The following is a 21,705-nucleotide window of genomic DNA, read 5'->3' as shown; positions in this document are numbered from 1 at the left end:
AAAATAACGTATAATTGTGTTTTATATTTATAAAACAAGTCATAGTCCTTATTTCTAATTTCATTTCGTGAGTCAAGTACTGAGTATGGGACTCCACGCCAGAGGAAGGAAAGGCCGTAGGGCCGGCTCCTTTACGTCCGGGACCCGCGCAGAGGCGGGAGAGAGACTGACCAATCGGAGCGCGGGCTGGGGACTGGGCCCGTCCCTTTCCGCCGAGCCCCGCCTCTTTTCGTACCGCCCTTTGGGATTAAGGGTGTGCGGCTGGCTCGTCCCGCCCCTGCCTCTGAGTGACAGGACCGTGGACAGCAACATTTCCAGCCGGACACGAAGTTTGTCGGCCCTTGCCTTGGCTGAGCTGAGGTGTGTGTGTCCGGCGAGGGCGAGGGGGCTGGGGAGGCCCTGCCAGGGAAGCTCGGGGTCCGGGACTGAAAGTGGGCGCACGTCCTTAGCGAGCCCCCAGAGCGTTTAGGAGATGGTCGTTCCGCCCCTGAGAGCGGCACTGGGGTGGGCTGGGTGGAGGGAGGCTCTGGAAGAGGGGGAACCCGAAGCCCGGGAAACCCAGTATGTACGGTAATAACTTAAGGACCCCTTCTGGCGAACAGGACGCTCGCGGTGGGGGTGGGGATGGCGGATCAGGTGTTGGGGTGGTGGGTGGGCGTGGCCGCCGCTGTTGCTAAGGGACGCACGGTTCCCGCCCTGCCAGCGTGTCTGGCTAGGGCGCTGGGCCCTGGAAATTTTAGTCCCGCCCACCTCCCGAGACCTCTCACTTGGCTAGGGATTGGCTCCCTTGTGCTGTCAGTTAATTCGCGTCCGTTTATTTTACTGTCCATCTCTCCGGGTCTGTAGTTCCTCTGGCCTCCCTTTCCAGTATTACTCCTCTCCGTACTTTTCTCCGCCTTTCCTTCTTTATAAGTATCTGCAGACCAAAACGTTTGCAGAGAAGAGCTTTAGGGAGCGTGAGATGGCTTTGTTTGCACGGAGGAGGGGGGCGCTAGGGTGGGATGCGGAGAGGATCTTTGCTTGGTGCTTGGTGAATCCCTGAACCCACAAAGTGTTGGTGTCCATGTGGATGGCTAGGAAAATGGGGATAGGAGATCTCGTTTCTTCTACCTAGAATTCTTTTTCTCGCTGGTGCCCGTTTGAGCACAGTGAGCAGCTCAGGAAGTTGAGGCAATTTATTTTTGGACAGGCCCCAATAGATGATCACCGTCTCTTCTGTGGAGAGTGGGTGATATTAAGCGTATAAAGCTCCTTTGCTTCATTGATCCACATTTAATGATTAACTGTAAGATGGTAACCACAGATAACCACTTCAGATCTCTTTGCTCATAACAGTTGGCCCCAAATGATTCAGCAGAACAAACATTCCAGAGAGAAAACACAAAAGGAGCTAAAAATCTGATTTTACTTCCTTCTGCTTGGTTTACAGTATAAATCCCCAAGAAGGAAGCTTGTACTGCTTGATAACACTGGGGAGAACCTTGGCCTATAAGACAGAAAACTGGCAGGGTTAGGAAATATTGTCCTTGGGCAATAACCTTCATAACTTTTCTCATCTATAAATGGGGCTACTGTGCCCTTTGTTCCTAAAGAGTAAGAAGGAATAATTGATTATTAATGATCTAGACAGATGTGAAGTGTTATTGATAACACTTTATCTTTTTGTCTATATGATCTGAATTTGTAAACACAGAAGTATGACTATTCAGCTTAATGTATTTTCAGACTTCCCTTGTGACTTCTTTTATCATTGGGTAATTTAGAATTGAGGAAGAAACTCATTTGTCTATTTCTTACTGATTCTGTGATAGTTCTGGTTACATAGCACCTTAAATGTCTTGCATGACACATTTTTCCCCCCTTGACTGACATCACTAGGTTTTTCAAAGTATATACATAGCCTGAAAGGATTGGGAAAGATTACCTTCTAATCCAAAGATGAATAACCTTATGGTGTCATATACTACTTTGAGAAGCCAAGGAAAGCTATTGACTCTCCCCTTAGAGAGACACAGTTGGAAGCATAAGTGGTCTTGGATTAAGATCCTGTTTTGGATCAACTTCTTGAGGGATAAGGAAATTACTCTCCCCCTTGCCTCATCCCAAAGATAGACTGAGTATATACTGGGGAAAAGAATTGGGTCTTTTCCTTTTCTTCCACAATGCATTTTACCATAGCTTACTTTAATTCAGAATCTTAAACCAATCCTTTCATTTTTTTTACTATTTAATAAAAAGGAACTACCAATAGACTGTTGCTGTCTTTTCAAAACCATGTAAGCTATAATTTTTTTCAAATGCCCTTTGATCATTCTCTTAAAGGATATTCTTATATTTAAGCAAGTGGAAATAGAAATTTCAAATATTTTGAGAAAATGTTAAATTGTATCTTTGAAATAAACATTAAATACATAAACTTTCTCTTCTATCAAAGTCGACCAAGAAAAACTGATTATGTTTAGCATATGCCACTTGAATACTATAACCTGACTCCTAGACTCTTTTCTTTAACTTAAGTGAGTCAGCTTTTATACTATTTTAATTTCTTGTGGCTAAAAAATATTTTGGTTGGTTCCACTGTGGCTGTTTTCCTGATTTCTCTATTTAAATAAAAGACTATAGGTAGAGTTATTTTGTTTGCTAAATTTTCTTTATCTAGGTTTATCAATAGAAGTGGGCATCTGTAGTAGATAGTATCATTATATAGGGAAAACATTGAAAAAAGAAAATATATATTGTTTTGTAATAAACACAGGAGTATATAGGAGCACTTGTTTTCTTTATTAGCATTTATAATTTCATTTGAACTGTTTAGTTTTTGACTATTCCTTTCTTAACTCCATTTCTGGTAGAGAGGCTGGTACAAAGACAAATGGAGTAAACATTCTAATGAAATTAAAGTTTTTAGAGCCTCAATAAATAATAGCTTTTTTTCTCTCTTGAGTTTGTAAACAGGTGGAGTTTACCATATCAGCTTCATTACTAAATAGTTGATTGGGCATAATGCTTTGGATAGGAGACCAGAAATGAGTACTAGTACTTCCTGCCCCTTTCTACCTCCACTTCTTTTCTCAGAACCTGGAATTCAATGAGGGAAAATTTCAGTTTGCAGAAAAGATACATTTACCCAGAATTACTGATATGTGTGGTCCAGGGCAGAGAGTGAAGTGAAAGAAGGAAAACCTCTAGAATTTACAGGTTTACAGTAGCTAATATCTACCCATTGGAGTAATATGTACCAATGGATTTCAGCCCTCAATCAGATAACTCTCCTGTTGGGAAGCTGCAAATAAGGAGTGGGATCTGAGGCCAGGACGGTTAACCTAGTGCTCTGATTTTCCACCCTGGGTGATCCCTTTGGGCCATTTGAAATAAGTGGAGGTGTTTTTAAATTATTACTATGTGTTTAAAAGTTACTGGCTTTGGGGTCCTGTGTAATCTAGAGGTCCAGCTCAATGAAGAATTTTCTTCCCCCACTCCAATGTCAAAAATATCTCCTTTGAGAACTACTGTTCCAGTGAAGTTCCTCCTCATGGAAACATGAGGCTAGGCCAGATTTTTCTGTCTTTGTTCCTCTGTATTCGTATTTTTTATATCAATAGATTTGGCTCTAAGTGCGAAGATTTTAATAAAAATATTGCTTAGAAAATTGTCATTTTTTGGTATTCTTCCAGAATGTCTAAAACAATATTAATGGAAAATAGTGATACATATTTTATAATATTTGATATCCTCAAGACATTTCTAACTGAACCGATAAGGATCATAGAGTCCTAGAGCTAAATCTTTTCACACCTGTTATATCCATACTTGTTAAGTATCTTTGCAACAACAGAGTGAAATAGGTATATATTTTCATGAAAAAGAAAAGATGATTTCTTAGCTTCTTAATTTGGAAATGTTAAACAATAGAAAGATAAATACTCTGTACTCAGAGGTTTAGCAAATTCTGTTTTGTTGAATCAGAAGGTGGAGACAGTTCCATAAGTGAGAGGATCTTATCAATTTCATGGTTTTCAAGCCACTGAACATGGAGAATGACAATAGGAATAAAAAGAAGCTTAGTTCTTCCATAGTAGTATTATGTGGTGACACAGTTGCAAAAATAGCAGACTAATTAGACTGAAGAAATTAAAATTTTGGCAAAGACAAAAGGAAGATGGTTTAACCCAAAAAACTTTTTAACATAGATATTAAAAATATTTGAATTTACAGGATGTAGAATAATAAATTATATGGATACCTGTGACAAAATCCTACTTGTGGATTACAGTTTATAACTATACTAGGTAGAAGGTGTACTGGACTGAAAGTTTTAGGCTTGGCTCCAGCAGTAGATACATTATTTTGGGCGGGGTGGGAGGTGGTTTATCATGTTTCAGGCATCAAGTTCCTTATATGTGAATATATACAGTTGAAGATTTGTGATGTTCTTCCATTTTTATGAAGAATGTGCTTGAGCATTATAATACATTCTCATTATTCACAGTGGTTCAATATACACTGATTCTCTCTGGGCAGGGGTATACCAGATTTTTTTTCAGGATGGAAAGTTATAATTTAAAAAAGAATCAGTTTCTGATTCCATTTTGTCATTTCCTAGGTTTCCATTCTTTGCCTCTTCTCCTCTCCTCAACATCTCCACCCCACCCCCATACATACCTACATATATTTGGAAAAGATTGGACTAGGTAGAAATGATCTGTATAGTTTCATTCAATGCCAAAATATTCTGGATAGGTTTAACATTTGAAATGAATGGAACAAAAAAAAAATCCCACAAATCTAAGGAAAAGGTAATCATCAGAAGATTCAGTGACATACCTGTGAAAATCAAGAATTTTAAGCTATGGAAGAACATTTGAGGAAATTCTTCGCAAGAATTCATGGCCCCTATGGATAGAAGAACTCCATATAAAAAGGACAGATACTGATTAAGCGACAGTAGGAAGATCAAAAGGTAAAACAAAAAGATGAGGAAAAAACTAAAAATGAGAACTGTATTAGTTTTATATTCTTTGCTTTAAGAAACTGCCACAAATTTAGTTACTTTAAAAACCACAAATTCATTATCTTATAGATCTGTAGTTCAGAAGTCTAACATAGTTCTCACTGGGCTGAAATCAAGGTATCAGCAGGGCTGCATTCCTTTCTGGAGGCTCTGGGAGGGTGAGAGGAAAAAAAAATTTTTACTGGAAAAAAAATATATACCTAAACCCTTCATCAGCTGACTATGATCCATGGCCTACCTAAATCTGGCTCACTGCTTGTTTTTGTATGGCCCGCGAACTAAGAATAGTTTTTGTATTTTTAAATGGTTGGGAAAACAAACAATACTTTGTGATGTAAACATGAAATTCAAATTTTGTTTATAAATAAAGTTTTATTGGAACAAGCCTATACGTAATTTTACGTGCTGTATGTGATGCTTAAACAGCAGTGTTGAGTAATTGCCGCAGATATGCAAATGTGCGGCTGTGTTGCTTTGCATTGCTCAGAGCACTACAAATTGCTGTGACACAGTTATAATTTGATTTTCCCTCTTGACCTTCAAAGCCTAAAAATTTATGATTTGGCCCTTTATAGGAAAAGTTTGCAACTCTTGCCCTAAACTATAAACTTTAGTGTATAAGATTGGAATTTTCTTTTTATTTCAAGGTACCCAAATTTACAGTAATTGCCTTTCAATGTTCTACTTTCCCCTGGCATTTCTTTGGTCTTATATGGACTGGGGTTAAAAACAAGTCTATTATTCTTTATATTTAATCACCAAAATTTCTCTTTTTCATCTCTGTGCCTTAAATGAAACATATTCATGTAAAGATTTTAGAATTTCATTTTCAAAGACATTCAGTTAAATATTGCAGTATTGTAAGAAATAGTAATACTTTACTGTTTATGCCAAAAATCTATGTGCTTATAGAAATAAGCATGTACTGTATTAATATGCAAGTTATGTATCAATCAGTTAATCAGCAAAGATTTGTTTGACAGGTATAGGTGAATTATATAAGGGAAGTGGCTTGAAATGAGGTTTTGAAGGGTGCCTATGAATTTAAGGTAGATAAGGCTGGGGCTAAGGTAACATCAAGGCAAAGAGAACAAGATTTGTAATGCTACTAAGCTGTCAATAGGATCACATAGTTGGGAAATGAAAGAAATTCAGTGGCTGGAACACAATTTGGAGAAAAGTGGCTGGAGTTGAGTCAATAAAGACCTGCTGGCCCAGGCTGAGAAGGCTGTTTTATATGCCACACAAAGGAGTTTCCATCTTATAGGCAGTGAGGAGCCATTTTAGATTTTTATACTGTAGAGCCAATGTGATTGGATCAGTATTTTAGAATACAGACAGCACTCCCTAAATTTTTTTAATGCTATGAATATACCCCTGCATGTCCTATTTATAACAAAATTTTCGTTGAGGGGAGGATATATAGACAATGCCCTAATTACCCTAGGAACTTATATGGTATGTAAACTTTTGTGAGCAGGCTGTTAAATAACTGAAATAATTTCAAGATTTCAGAAGATTAAGAAGTTACCTATAAAGTAAAAAAATAATCTGTCTGGCCTCTCCTGGGTACACAGAACTACTTTAAGACCAAACATAATATATATGTTTGCATACTGCACCAGTTTTATATATGGCTTATAAAAACTTTATAAAAACTTGAGATAGACGTTTAGTTATGGACCCTTTGAACACATGTAGATTTTCTTTTCTTAGATATTTAAAAAACAATGTTTAATGCTTAGCATTTTTTCAATAAAATTAGTGTATTTATTTTGAATGTAAAGAATTTAATTGAAACTATATCTCACTTTAAACATTGATTTAGATATATAATAAAAATAGTTTTCCAGGTAAAATTGTTTCACATTTATATGGACCTTTATATTTGCCACATTATTTTCATAAAAATGATCTCATTTCATTCTTACAATAATCTCTGTGATATATATAAAAGAATTCTTTACTCCATTTTATAGATTTGAAGTCTATATCTCAGATGGATGATCTGAACATACTCTTCCCTGTAGAGGAAAGGGAGTATGCTCTGAGATCAGATAGAATTGCATTCAAATCTCTGCCCTTTTCTTTGTTAACTGTGTGTGCGCTTGGAAAAGTCACTTAATCATTAGGAAACTCAGTTTTCCCAGTCGGAGTTAATTGTACTTGTCCCACAGGAATGTTACGGAAATTTCTTTCTGATAGTACATGTGACATGCAAAGCATAGTAAATGGGAAGTGCTGATATGATTATTGTTGCTAATATTAATCATCATCATTAATAAGGGTCCAATACCCATTATTCACATTTTTTTTTAAAGATTTTATTTATTTACTTGACAGAGAGAGACACAGCTAGAGAGGGAACACAAGCAGGGGGAGTGGGAGAGGGAAAAGCAGGCTTCCTGCAGAGCGGGGAGCCCAATGCGGGGCTCGATCCCGGGACCCTGGGATCATGACCTGAGCCGAAGGCAGACGGTTAACGACTGAGCCACCCAGGCGCCCCTATTCACATTTTCAAAACCCCAAAGTTCTAAAAAAAAAAAGTTCTGCAAAATTTTTCCCCAAGTTTTGCATAAACTCAATTGAGGCAAAACCATATTTAACATGACATGGGACTATTTATATAGTGTTTACTTTTCTAGTCAGTGTCAATAGTGATAAGATTTTGCTATGAAATATTAACGTGCTCTCTCTACATTCCTCCAGGATTGTTTTGTAATTACAGTAAATGGGACATATTACCTCTCTGTAATCTAAAAACCTTCAAGACACAACTGGCCCAACATTTTAGATAAGAATTATAGATATATATTATTATGATTCTTTTATTTTAATAACCTTATTGAGATGTAATTCACAACCATTAAATTTATTATTTTAAAATGTACAATTCAGTAGTTTTGTAGCATATTCACAAAGTTGTGCAACCATCACCACTACATAGTTTTAGAATATTTTCATAACCTCAAAAAAGAAACACTGTACCCATTATCAGTCATGCCCCATCTCTTCTGCTCTCACTCCCAGCCTTACATAACTGTTAATCTGTTTTCTGTCTGTATAGATTTTCTCATTCTGGACATTTCATATAAAGAGAACAACAGGAATGATGTATTAATTGGACTTTTGTGACTGGCTTCTTTCACTTAGCATAATGTTTTCAAGGTTCACCCATGGTGTCACATGTATCAATATTTCATTCCTTTTTATGGTGCAATAATATTCCATTGTATGGTTATATCACATTTTATTTATCTATTCATCATGGATCGTTCCACTTTTTGGCTATAAGAATAATGCTGCTATGAACATTCATGTACAAGTTTTTATGTGGACATGTGTTTTCATTTCTCTTGGGTAAATACCTAGGAGTAGAATTGCTGGGTCAAACGGTTACTCTATGATTTTGGGAGGAACTGCCAAACTGTTTTGAAGATGGCTGTGCACCATTTTACTTTTCCACCAGCAGTGTATGAAGATTCTAGTTTCTCTACATCCTCACTAACATGTCTTACCTTATTGTCTGTCTAGTGAAGTGGTATCTCATTGTGGTTTTGATTTGAATTTCCCTAGTGACTAATGAAATTTACCATCTTTTCATGTGTTTATTGGCAATTTGTTTTTAGTCTTTGAGGAAATCTCTATTTAAATCCTTTATCTTTCTAAAAATTGGATTATTTGCATTTTTACTGTTGGGTTTTAAGAGTTCTTCATTCTGGGTATAAAATGCATATCAGATATATGATTTGCAAATATTTTCCCCCATTCTGTGGGTTGTCTTTTCACTTTCTTGGTCATGTACTTTGGAGCACAAAAGTTTTTCTTTATTCTGATGAAGTCCAATGTGCCTATTTTTTCTTTTGTTGCTTGTATGTTTGGTGTTATATCTAAGAAACTATTGCCTAAACCAAGGTCATGAAGTTTTACTCCTGTTTTCTTCTAAGCATTTTTTAATTTCAGTATTTACCTCTAGGTCTGTGATTCTTTTAAGTTAAATTTTGTGCATGGTAAACAGGACTTTGATGTAGGAAAGATGTTAAGGTTCAGAGCCGACGGCCAAGAAAGAATTCTTGAGATGTCTTTGGTTTTATTAAAGCACAGGGATAGGACCCGTGGGCAGAAATAGCTGCACAGGGGTCATGGGGAGTGGCTGATTATATCCCAACTTTCAAGTTGGGAGGGGGTTAGGGATAGTGTTAAGTCTCTAAGGAATTTTGGAAGCAAGGTTTCCAGGACCTTGAGGGGACTAGCTATTGTTGGGAAAAGGTCATTTATTATTGTCTGTTGGTGGGTCATATGCTTGGGGGATGATTGGCAACATGTATCTAGGTGGGGGGGTGGGTAGAGATAAAGGAAGTTTCCAAAGAAATTTGTATATGTTAAAGTAGACTTACAGGATCCTGGGGTCAGGCTAAGATTGCCTTTTGCCCTTAGCAAAGTATTAACATCAAGGCAGTTGAGTCCCTAGAGGAATGTCACTGCTTGTTTCAAGGACTTGGCAGTGGGCTGTAGGTAGTAAGGAAATTTAATTTTTCTTTTTGCCTTTGTTTCCCATGTCAGACTTCAATTTTATTCTTTTGCAGCACTATTTTTAAAAGACTGTGTTTTCTTATTATCATGCTTGAGCTTGATTATTATCACTATTTAAAAACAGCCTAAAGGTTGCAAGCTATTTTTAATGATATGATTAGAATTAGTGAAACTTGTGTTCCCAAACGCTTGGGGTTAAGTTTTGAGTTGGTGTTATTATTATGAGACAGTGGTTTGGAACCACTTAAACTTGATACTCTTATCTATATAAGAGCAATTGCAATATAAAACTAGAGATAAGTTCAGTGCCTGGCACATAATAGGTATTCAGTAAATATTTGCTGAACAAAAATGAATAAATCATATATTATCTGATTGTTTCCTTTGTTACTTTTTAATGGGCATTTAGTTTAGAAAGTAACATATTTAAACAATTATGGTTAAATAAATACAATTATTTTTATAGGTTGACCCTGTATAAATTGCACTAACAGAGAACAAATTCAAATTGGTCTCTTTATATTCATACTCAACTCTAAAATATAGTGAACACATCCCTAACTACTTTTCAGATAATCACTATATAATAAACCATTTGTAAAGTGTGATCTGCAGAAATAATGTTACTATTATTACAGTGGAAAGGGGGTCTTTAATTAAATAAATGTCAGACACACTGGGTCAAGTAAATTTAAATAGGCTTTCCTATTACAGGATTTCTCAGAGCCTTGTTTTTGAAGGTGAGCCTTGTTTTTGAAGGTGTGCCTTGTGAAAAAGGGGCATAGGCATGATGGGCAACATTTTCTGAGTATATTTGAGCAGAGAAACTTAATTCAATTGAATGTATAACAGACTTAGTAAACCAAGAAACACCTCTTGGAAAAAGCTACCGCAGTGATTTTATTTTGTGGGTATTAGGGCACTGGAGGTCATCCATTTATAATGTTTCCATATACTCTACTTTGAATTCCAGTAAGAAAAAGCAACCAAGAGCATTGTTATTGGTATCTGGAATTGAATTTGCCAGGAATGCAAGCACAGCTTCCTCAGTAAAGATCTTGCCTTTGGAAACATCTTACCCCTTGGCAGCTCTCCAGAGTTCAGACTTGGCAGCATCAAGGACACAACACAAGGTGTGTTTATTTGATTTAACATTTGGCAAAAGGTGTTTTGACTTGTGGTTTGTTTTCTTTCACTTGTTTTTCTTGTTTTGGTTTGTTTGCTTCTGGCAATGAACTTGAGTTTGGAATGTAGTTCTTTCTTATGGAAGACAGTATTACAATGGGGGAATGATTTTACTTATTTTTTTTTGTGTGTGGTATTTGGGCAAATCCAAGTAAATAAAGCAAGATCCATAGAGCTATAAATCTATATCTGATTTATTTTTTAAATCATTTAGTATTATTGTCTATTAGGATTTGTTTCTACTTTAAATACTTGATCTCTCTTGTGTTTGATACACTATGATACTTTGGTACATTGCTATATTTTGGTAGTTATATTTGGATTATAATCAATGTCTCTATATAGTAAGTAATGAACAGATTAAGATCTTCATAAAATGTCATTCAATGTCATTTTTAATCTTTCTTGATTAATTGGTTTATCTGCATTCACCTGTTTTGTGGGAAGAGGAAATATGTTATACAATCAAAAATATGGGCCCCCATTATATCTCTGACCTTATCTTTTGCTGTCCTCTTCCACCTCTTCCTCTGCTCAGAATTTTTCAATGGCTGTCTGTTTCACTCAAGATAAAAGCTAAAGCTCTTAAACTGGCCTATATGTCTCTGCAAGAGATGGTTCCTTGTTACTGCTCTAATCTCATCTCTAATCACTTGCTCAGCCATACTGGCTTCTTTGTTGTTCTCTGAACATGCCAGGCATGTTCCCATCTCAGGGTTTTTATACTATTCTCTCTACTGAATTGCTCTTCCCTAGATACCTGCATAGCCCATTTATTTACTTTCCTTTGGGTCTTTATTAAAAGATCACTGTTTAAATGAGATCTAACCTGGTTACCATCCAAATATCCCTGCTCTATATTTTCTACTTAGTATTTATCACTATATAATAAACTATATATTTTATACTTATTTGTCTTGCTTATTGTCATTATCCTTCACAAGAATGTCAGTTCCTATGAGTGCAGGTGTTTTTGTTTGCTCTGGTTTTACTCTGTCTCTAGCAACTAGAGTAGTTCTTGGTCCTTGATGAGTGAATAAATGAATGACCAGTTAATTTAGCAAACATGGTTAAGTGTCTCACTTACCATGAGTGAGGCACTATGCTAATTGGTGACCCTACATGTGGTGTCCAAATGGAGTGTCTCTTCATCGGAGCGGGGGGGCGATGATTGGGTAGAAGCCATGGCATAGGGGGTGAAAGAATTTACCTGAGGCAGAACAAAGGAAACAGAAGTTTATTGAATATACTGCAAGGGAGAGGTGGGCAGAACAGCAGAGGAGAGGCTTTCTGCAATGAGGTGGTGAGTGGAGGCTGTTTTTAAAGAGGGAAGGTGAGGAAGTATGCCCTCCTATGGAATTCTCTATTTTGGTATCTGTGCCTAATTGTAAGTAGCCCATTGGTCAGTTAGGGCCTATGGGTATTTTGAGGTGGGTCTCCTGATGGGCCTTTCTGTATTCCATTGCTCAAGTCTGTTTGCCTAAAAGCTGCCTCTGCAATACAGGGATGAAATACACAGTTCCTGCCTTCAGAAGTACTGTTTGAAGGGAGATGGATGGTTACAGCAGCCATCTTACTACAGTGTTGTGTTGTGCTGAGAGTATGAATACAAAGCTGTCATCACGTGGAGAAACAGCATTTGAATCAGACTGTGTTGGGCTCATGGAGGGCTTCCTGAGAAAGGTGACCTTTTTTTATCAGCTGGAATAGCCTAGGTTATGCTGTGGGAACAAACAAGCCCAATTCACAGTGTCTTAACACAACAAATGTTTATTTCTCACAGAGACTACATGTCCAAAATGTGTTGGTAGGAAAGCTCATGTACTTCCATGATCCAGAGGCAGCAGTGGGAAGAGAGTGGCTAATTATGCACTGGCATTTAGAGTTTTATTGGTCAAAACAAGTTTCAAAAGGGGGACTGTGAAGTGCCATATTGTCTCTACCCAGAGGGAGAGGAAAATTGGAAGACACGTGAGTAGAATTAATGAATGTTATACCTTTCTACTGTTCTAAAGGAGTATAAGATATCTAGGTAAAGAAGTATTTGAAAGTATTTCAGAGAAAGGAAGAGCATGGGTAAAGGCAGTAAGCTGTTACGTAGTGTGATAATTTCAGGGAACTGTAATTCAAAGTAGTTAGAGCACAGTGTTGGTATGGGATAAAGATAGGTTAAAGAAATCAGGGGGAGAACAGGGGTTAGATTATACCAAACTATGGGATTAGAACTCCATCCTAAAGGACATAGGGAAACACTGAATGATATAATATACTTCAGGGGAATTTCTTGATTAAACTTAATTTATGAAAGATTATTCTAGAAGCAATATGGGGCATGGTTTGAGGGGAGCAAGACTAGAAACAGTAAGACCAATTATGATACTAATGCAGTAATGCTGGTGAGACTGCAGATGAAGGCAATGACAGAGAAAATGATAAAGGAGTGGAACAAAAGGTAAAAAGGCAGGGAAAGTATATACATGGGGGTGGACTCCAGGGCACAGAGGGAGCCATGGTGGAAGACAGGACACTTCATTCACTGAGATGATAGTAGAGGTAATGGCATAAACAGTGTCCGTACCTTAGCATGTGTGTGTGGATTTATGTTTGGTGTGTGTATAAATGTGGATGTTGGTGTGTGAGAGAATGAGTTAGAATAAGCTTGCAAGTGAGCGATTCTTACCTAGTGATCTGTATTTTCTTTGTGACTTGGGAAACCAGCTCATGTGCCTAGAATAAAATGAAGGTGGGTGGAAGACTTCAGGAGAGCCCTGAAAATTGTAATGGCTACTGAGTCCAATGGGACATACAGCTAACTTGGGGTAGAGAGGTTGCTGGGAAGTGTTATGCACTTGTAAAAAATCAGATTATACATTTTACTGCAGAAATTGCTTTGGGAAGCCCAGTTGCTTTTTCTTTAAATTGTTTAGAGTTCAGTAATAATTAAAAAATATACATTTGAAAAGACTTGTGTATGCTGCTAAAATTAGAGGGACTCATGAGATATAATCTAATTCCAGCCCCCAAATTTTGGTTAATGTTATAATAAGGACCCAATTATTTCATAACCGAGGGAATACAGATTTCTAAAGTAGTTACCCAGTGCTTTTATAAAATCATTCTTTTATGATATGCTTTAAAAGAAAGTAGTATAATGTGACAGTGAAGTTTAATTTTTGAAAAGAAGATAGAGAAATGATTGGAATACTTGTGATATTTTTCTTAAAGGTTTTAGAAGACATTGCTTGGAATGTTCTATAATTTAAAGGATATTCTAAAATCATGTTTCTTGTTTGCCATTGTGTATTAGACCTGGGGTTAAAATATTTGGGATGCTGGGGTGCCTGGGTGGCTCAGTCGGTTCAGTATCTGCCTTTGGCTCGGGTCATGATCCCGGGGTACCGGGGAGCCTGCTTCTCCCTCTCCCTGTGCCTCTACCCCTGCTTGTGCTCTCTCTCTCTCTCTCTGTGGTCCAATGAATAGGTAAATAAATCTTAAAAAAAAAAAAAGAAAATATTTGGGGTGCTATATTTATTATTGCAAATTAAAGTTTTGAGACCTTGATGATAGAATCAGTTTTATATAATATCAGACTATTTCCCTAAGAGAACCATACTGACCTGCTCAATGCATGTGGTGGGAATATAGATACATATGGATATAGATATATAAATTTCATGTATGTAAACTTAGTATAACTTAGTACAACTCCTGAGGAGGGAATAACAAAGAATTGATGGGAATGTTGACCTGAAAAGATTCCTTTCTTAGATTGGAGGGTAATTTGGAACTCTTAACAAAGATTAGAGGTAACAGTTATTAGTTTTAAAACTGGGGACTAGTGTTTAAGCCTGTTTGTTTGTTTGTTTAGAAGCCTACCATTTTACAAAGTATTTTTGAGTACTGACTATGTGCATATACTGTAAGCATGAAAGTGGTACTCTCTTACTCCAGAATTTCCAATGCTTACTGACAATAAAAGAGCATGTGTAATTTGGCATCTTAAAAGTTAGTCCAAAGATACTTTTGTTGAAGCCATTTAGCTGATACTAGAAGATAGTTAGGAGACCAAATAGTAGCAGAAAAGTGTACAATTTATATGTAATTAAGTTAATACAGGCATGGTATATTCTGAGGCAATTCTTTTTTTTTTTTATTCTTATGTTAATCCCCATACACTACATCATTAGTTTTAGATGAAGTGTTCCATGATTCATTGTTTGTGCATAACACCCAGTGCTCCATGCAGAATGTGCCCTCCTCAATACCCACCACCAGGCTAACCCATCCTCCCACCCCCCTCCCCTCTAGAACCCTCAGTTTGTTTTTCAGAGTCCATAGTCTCTCGTGGTTCGTCTACCCATCCGATTTCCCCCACTTCATTCTTCCCCTCCCGCTACCTTCTTCTTCTTCCTTTTTTTTTTTTTTTCTTAACATATATTTCATTATTTGTTTCAGAGGTACAGATCTGAGATTCAACAGTCTTGCACAATTCACAGCGCTTACCAGAGCACATACCCTCCCCAGTGTCTATCACCCAGTCACCCCATCCCTCCCCCCCCACCCCCCACTCCAGCAACCCTCAGTTTGTTTCCTGCGATTAAGAATTCCTCATATCAGTGAGATCATATGCTACATGTCTTTCTCTGTTTGACCTATTTCGCTCAACATAATACCCTCCAGTTCCATCCACGTCGTTGCGAATGGCAAGATTTCATTCCTTTTGATGGCTGCATAATATTCCATTGTATATATATACCACATCTTCTTTATCCATTCATCTGTCGATGGACATCTTGGCTCTTTCCACAGTTTGGCTATTGTGGACATTGCTGCTATAAACATCGGGGTCTGAGGCAATTCTTATACTCTAAGAACCTTAACTATAAAGGAGCTCATTTACTTTTTAAATGAATGTGAGTTCATCAAGTTCAGGGGTTTTTTGTTGTTGTTTATAAAAACCATTTGGACTGTGTGGAACCTCAACAGTGAGTAACTGATTAAACCAGGATGACGTAATGATACTAATAACATTTAATGAACACTTACTATGTGAGAAGCACCATGTTAAGTACTTTATATATTTAGCTATTTAATTTAGTGCTCACAACAGCAGTATGGGATAGGTATTCTTACTGTGCCCATTTTAAAAATGGTAAGTGAGCTTAGCTTGGTAAACAACTAAAAAGTGATAGAACCAGAAAGGAAATGAATTAAAATAGACAAGAGTTAACCCACCCTTTATCAGGCTCATATTCTATAAGAGATAGAGAATATATAGTAATATTTTAAAACTCAAAGCATTTTTAATTGTTTATGATAACTAACCATAAAATATGGATGATTTAACTTAATGTTCTGAAAAAAATTTACTCAAGAACATGTATTGAGTGTCTGCTGTGTGTCACAGTTTTCTAATTGTTTCAGACTCTTAGTATATAAAAACAAAGATCCCTACTCTTGTGGTACTATGTTCTAGTGGATGGAATTCAGAAAATAAACAGTAGAGTAAATTTAATATGAAAAAGCCTTTTTAAATATTTTTAAATAGTTGATAGATCTAAGGTAAAACAACTTTTCTGTTGCAACGCTGATTATCTAATTGTTCCCATCATTTTTTTTTTTTAAAGATTTTATTCATTTTTATTTGAGAGAGAGCGAATGAGAGAGAGGGAGCACATGAGAGGGGGGGAGGGTCAGAGGGAGAAGCAGACTCCCTGCCGAGCAGGGAGCCCGATGCAGGACTCGATCCCGGGACTCCAGGATCATGACCCGAGCTGAAGGTAGTCGCTTAACCAACTGAGCCACCCAGGCGCCCTGTTCCCATCATTTTGTAGTGCCTACATCAAATCATGAAAAGGATGAAATATTGATTGTTATGAAATGGTCATTTATTTTAAATAATTTGAGATTAAATATTATTGACCATTATTTTGAAGACATCTCTCCCTCTCCTCTCTCCTTATACACTGAAGATGCAGCATTCCAAGAAAGCAATTAAATGTCATTTGTCATTTGTAAAAGAACTTTGTTTTGTAAAATTACAGAACTGGGTGATCTATGGCTAAAATGGAATGAAAGTGAATTAAAAAAAAGTCTTCAGACATATTTTTCCTATGAAGGACACATTTAAGTGTAGTCTTAGCACCTTAAAATAACAGGAAATGCTCATTATTGAAGATACAATTTTGCTCTTTTTGTTCAGCTATATCGGTGTGTCTTTATGTGTGTCTGAGAAAAAGAGGAAGGGAGAGAATAAATATGAGAATGACTTATGTCAGGGCTTCCTAGGTGCCTTTGTTACAGTAGCTTTTCAGAATCCTACCACTGTAATTCCAGGAATTGGCTAAACATTTACATATATTGTTAAAATAGAGGACGCTATTTCTGTCTTGGGTTTCTTTTACTTTCTCTTAAGTGATCTTAGTATTGCTATACAGGATCTTCCTTTATGTATGCATCTCCAGTAGACCACTCTGCACCGTTCTATTTGGTAGGCCATCTTTCATTAATTCTCTCTTATGAATGCTTTAAGGAGTTAAATAATGGATACGGTTTATGGACTTCATTATTGAAGTAGTAATGATGTGGTACAGTGAAAAATTAAAATGTTCAATCACAAGGTCATTAACAAAGAATGAAAAATAATTAAGGGCAAAAGAAGAAAGAAGGTTTTAAGATAAAATCCAGACTTGAGTATAAGAAGACCACTGTGTTGAGAGAGACATTGGAAAGATTTTTGCAGAGGATAGAATCTGTATTAAAAGAAAAGTCCAGTTCTGTTAGTAACTAGATTTTTGCATAGAAGAGATAACATGGAAGTCTTTGGCATGGGCTGTAAAAAGGTTTTGGAAAAAGTAGAGGTAACAAAAGTGACAAATGTAGTTAAAAAATGAAGAGTAAGGAGTGTGATGCATTAAGGAGAAATATGGTCCCATCAGAAATTATGATTATGGCCAATAAATGTGAAAAAGTTTGAGAACATTTTTTTCTTTATTAATTGCTTAAGGCATTTTATTCATAGACTAAGAGTTGCTTACTTTCATGAAATCCTGTTTTCTGATCTGAGTTAAACAGGGCAAGTTTAAAGGCAGGGGCTCAGAGGAGTTCATAGCCTGTTTGCTACATTCATTTTTAAATGCCTTATTTGAAAGAGGATGTCCTAGTTTATGATTTTCATATTTTTTTCCCTTTTAGAAAGAGGCAGATGGTATGAAAACTGGACTCCTTTATTTAAAGGGAATGTTGATATTTATAACCAAGCTTATCTCCAGCAAGATTTGTTTTTTGCAGCTGTTCCAGGTTGGAAAAAAATATTATATTAAAGCTCTGGCTTGTTTTTCTTTCCATATTTGGGGGGGGGGAGTCTTCAGAATGTGAAAAAGTGATGTTTGATTTTAAACATGAATGCAATGTAAACTGTGATTTTTTCCTTCTATATGTGAATTTTCTGTTTGTATGCTGTGATGATATTACTCTTTTTGTTTCACTGATCTATTTCCTAGATACATCACACTTGAAAAATAATTTACTCATCATTCTCATATCATCAAAGTATTCTAAGAAGTATAGTAGATTTTTATTAAGAGTTAGCCTATTTTATTAAACAAACCATTTTCTAATTTTCTATTTTGATATTTTAGTCATTTTCTTTCTGCCCAGAGCATCTTCACTGGGAAGTTAAGGGGTTTTTTTTGTTTTGTTTTGTTTTAATAGTTACGTTATTTAACATCAGATACATATTTTTCTTTTTAATTTTCTATTCTTTGCTTCTATTTTTAATAGAAGCTCTGGACATTTCTGTGGACATAGTTTAGTAAGTTCTTTTTAATAATTTAATTAAAAATTAATTTTATTTTATACCTAAACTTAATACACAGAGCTGTCTATTTGGGCACATGATAACACCAGAATGAATATCTATGCTTGTACACACATAAAGTCTTTGTACATATTTGTTCTGTATATGCACCTACACATACACGTTTTTTCATAAAGAAGGGTGTTTTTGTAGTAAATATATTGATTTATTGTGACTAAATGTGGTTACTGATTTATGTAGTGATAATTTACATAGATTGCTTGTCAAATTAAAGCAAGCCCCACTGTTCATCTTCTTGAATATGAAATTTTATGCAAATTATGATTGTCAGACTTGTATATTTTTTCTTTTTAATAATTGAAACCCAAACTTTTATTTAAAAGTTTTTATTGCTTGGGGCACCTGGGTGGCTCAGTTGGTTAAGCACTGAACTCTTGATTTGGGCTCAGGTGATGATCTCAGGGTCGTGGGATAGAGCTCTGTGCCAGGCTCTGCGCTCAGCACAGAGTCTTCTTGTCCCTCTCCCTCTGCTCCTCCACCTCCCACCCCCGGTCATGCTCTCTCTCTCTCTCTCTCAAATAAATAAATAAAATCTTTTAAAAAAAGTTTTTATTGCCTGTTTTTCAGCACTTACAGTTAAACTATTTATTCTAACATCATGAAGACTAGCATATTGCTAAATCTTTGAAATAAACCATTACTAGTGCAAATAATTTATTTCCAGAGAGTATCTATTTTCTGAGTAAACCCTTTAAACTTCAATCTTTAATTCACAAAATTATCACTCTCTCTCTTTAATTACATAAAACATGAATACCTTTTAATTGATTTTATCAGTTCAGTTTATTAAACATCTTTTATTATTTCCTTAGTCTTTATGATGATACTCATAGTTAAAAGTGTTAAGTGAAGGATATGGGAATTCTTTGTTGGTTATCACTTCTATCTTTTTATAAGGAATGCTTTTCATGCTAGTATGACAGTTCATTGCATAAATGCCATTCTTTCCTTGCATGAGTGTTGGCCTAAGGTAGGTTTAGTAAAAATTTAAATGCAATTCTCAAAATTAAGAAACAAATTGACATGAAACACTTAGTGAAAGGTGTTAGCATTCTGTTGCTCTGTCTTCTCACCATGTAACAAAGAACGTGGTTCTACAGAAGGTATGAAACTGTGCAAGTAAAAATCATGCACGTCACTATTCCTGGTTTTCTTGTTATTGCTGCATGATTCCAATGGATACCTATATGAGTGAGCATTTAAGGACCATGTGACTGGGGTTGTCTATATTCATTTTCTACTTCTTTAGCCAGGAGATCCAAAGTATGGTTTTCAAATTATTTGAAAATAATAAAGATGAAAAGATGTTTTTTTCAATCAGTACCTTACATATCTGAATGACATATAAGTTCAGATACAAAGATCTGGGGCAGAAATAAAATGAACTCTTTTATTATATGACATGGCTGAAGGAGATGCTATGTTTACTCATATAAATATAGAAGTAACAGTGTATAAAAGAAAATGAAATAAAATATATTTGTAAACTATATTAAAATAATTGACTTTTTAAATTCAAAAAACATTTATGTATTTCCTGTGCTTGTGGCCTTTCATTATGAACATCAGTGATCATCATTCTATTTGTTCATGGGGGCAAGTAGCAAATTGCTGACAATAATCATTCTCTTTTGGAAATATCTTCTAGAGGACCTGATTCAGAGGTAAAATGTTAACTTATCTGAAGGAGGATTTTATCAGCACTGTTGAAAATTGGCCAGTGGGAAAGAGAGAAAACTTGCAGAGTACTAGTGCCATTTTATGGTAGAATAAAAATTGATTCTAAAATAGAAACCACTAAAACATATGTTAATACAGTGACATTTTAACTTATTAATAAGAATATAGTTTAGGAAAGGATTTAACATTCTTTTGCCTTTAAAAATAATTACTAGTAATAACCTGCATAGCTATGTTTAGCTGATTCAATAATTAGATACCAGATGACCCATTTCCAGGTATATATTAATTAATTTTCTATTGCTGCATAACAAATTACCATAAAGTTGGTGACTTAAAGCAACAACCATTAATTAGTTCCCAGTTTTGTAGGTTAGAAATCCATGTGGCCTGGCTAGATTCTCTGCTCAGGGTCTTACAAATCTGAAATCACACCAGAATGTTCAAGGCTCTGTGGAAGAATCTACTTCTAAACTCATATACGTTGTTGGCTGAATTTAGTTTCTTGTGGTTGTAGGGCTGAGTCCTCTTTTCCTCTTAGCTAACTGACCTCCTTCAGGCCACTCATATGTCTTGCCACATGGCCCTATCCAGCAGTGGAGAGTTTCTCAGGCATCAAATCCCTTTCAGTTTGAGTCTTTCTAACTTCTCTGACCTCTAAACCAAGATTTAAAGTGCTCTTATTATTAGATGAGTCCCAGCTCGATAATATCCCTATTTTAGTCAGCTGATAACAGACATTAATTAAATCTGTGAAACTTCTTTTGCCATTTAATTTAACATAATCATAGAAGTTATATTTCATCATATTCACAGATTCCACCCACACTCAAACTTTGATTTACTTTGTGCTCCAAGATCACCTCATTATTTTTGTAGCTAATAGGAGGTCTTTCTTGCTTTACCCACTTAACATTTTTGTATTTACATTTGACATACCACTTCCTACGTCTCTGCCATTATTATCATAGTTTTTTCTTATCTGGGTTTAGAACAGGATAGACATAGGGAATCCACACACTGAGATTTCTATTTTTGAAAAGCAACTTGTGACTATTCCAGGCAAAATTACTCTGGGTCTCTATTGGACATTCAAAACTGTTTTTGAGAAATCACACAGTATCCCAGTTAGTTGCAAAAAGCTGTAATATGTTTAGGAATTGATGTGACAGACATATAGGAATGAATTATCTTATAAGGTAATCAGACAACAGACTTTGAGGTACAGGTTAAGCTTGGGTGCAATACTAGGGGGACATGACAAAAGAAAAACAGTATAAAGAAAGACAAATACAAGGTGGTTACTGAGCTGGCCACAGCTGCATTAGAAAACATAGACTTGTTTAGTCAAGTGGGGAATCTCCAGACATGCTGTACAGAACCAATTACAGTTGACCCTTGAACAACATGGGTTTGA

At 36.1% G+C, this 21,705-nt stretch overlaps 1 protein-coding gene across 2 annotated transcripts in view; it reads left to right on the top strand.

Annotated features, from left to right (window-relative positions):
- The first annotated feature begins 239 nt into the window (after positions 1-239).
- Positions 240-21,705, top strand: part of TRIQK (triple QxxK/R motif containing) — an 83,754-nt gene continuing 62,288 nt past the window's right edge. The window contains exons 1-2 of one of the 2 annotated variants that reach the window (XM_021688388.1): positions 277-360; positions 10,518-10,677. The gene's annotated coding sequence lies outside the window, so the exon portion shown is untranslated. Of the gene's footprint in view, positions 361-10,517; positions 10,678-21,705 lie in introns of both variants that reach the window. The other variant, XM_021688389.1, reaches the window with a different exon arrangement.

This window comes from Neomonachus schauinslandi, chromosome 4, assembly GCF_002201575.2.
Source record: "Neomonachus schauinslandi chromosome 4, ASM220157v2, whole genome shotgun sequence".
NCBI lineage: Eukaryota > Metazoa > Chordata > Mammalia > Carnivora > Phocidae > Neomonachus > Neomonachus schauinslandi.
The sequence above is the reverse complement of the archived record's forward strand: the minus strand, read 5'-3'. Positions and strand labels throughout refer to the sequence as shown.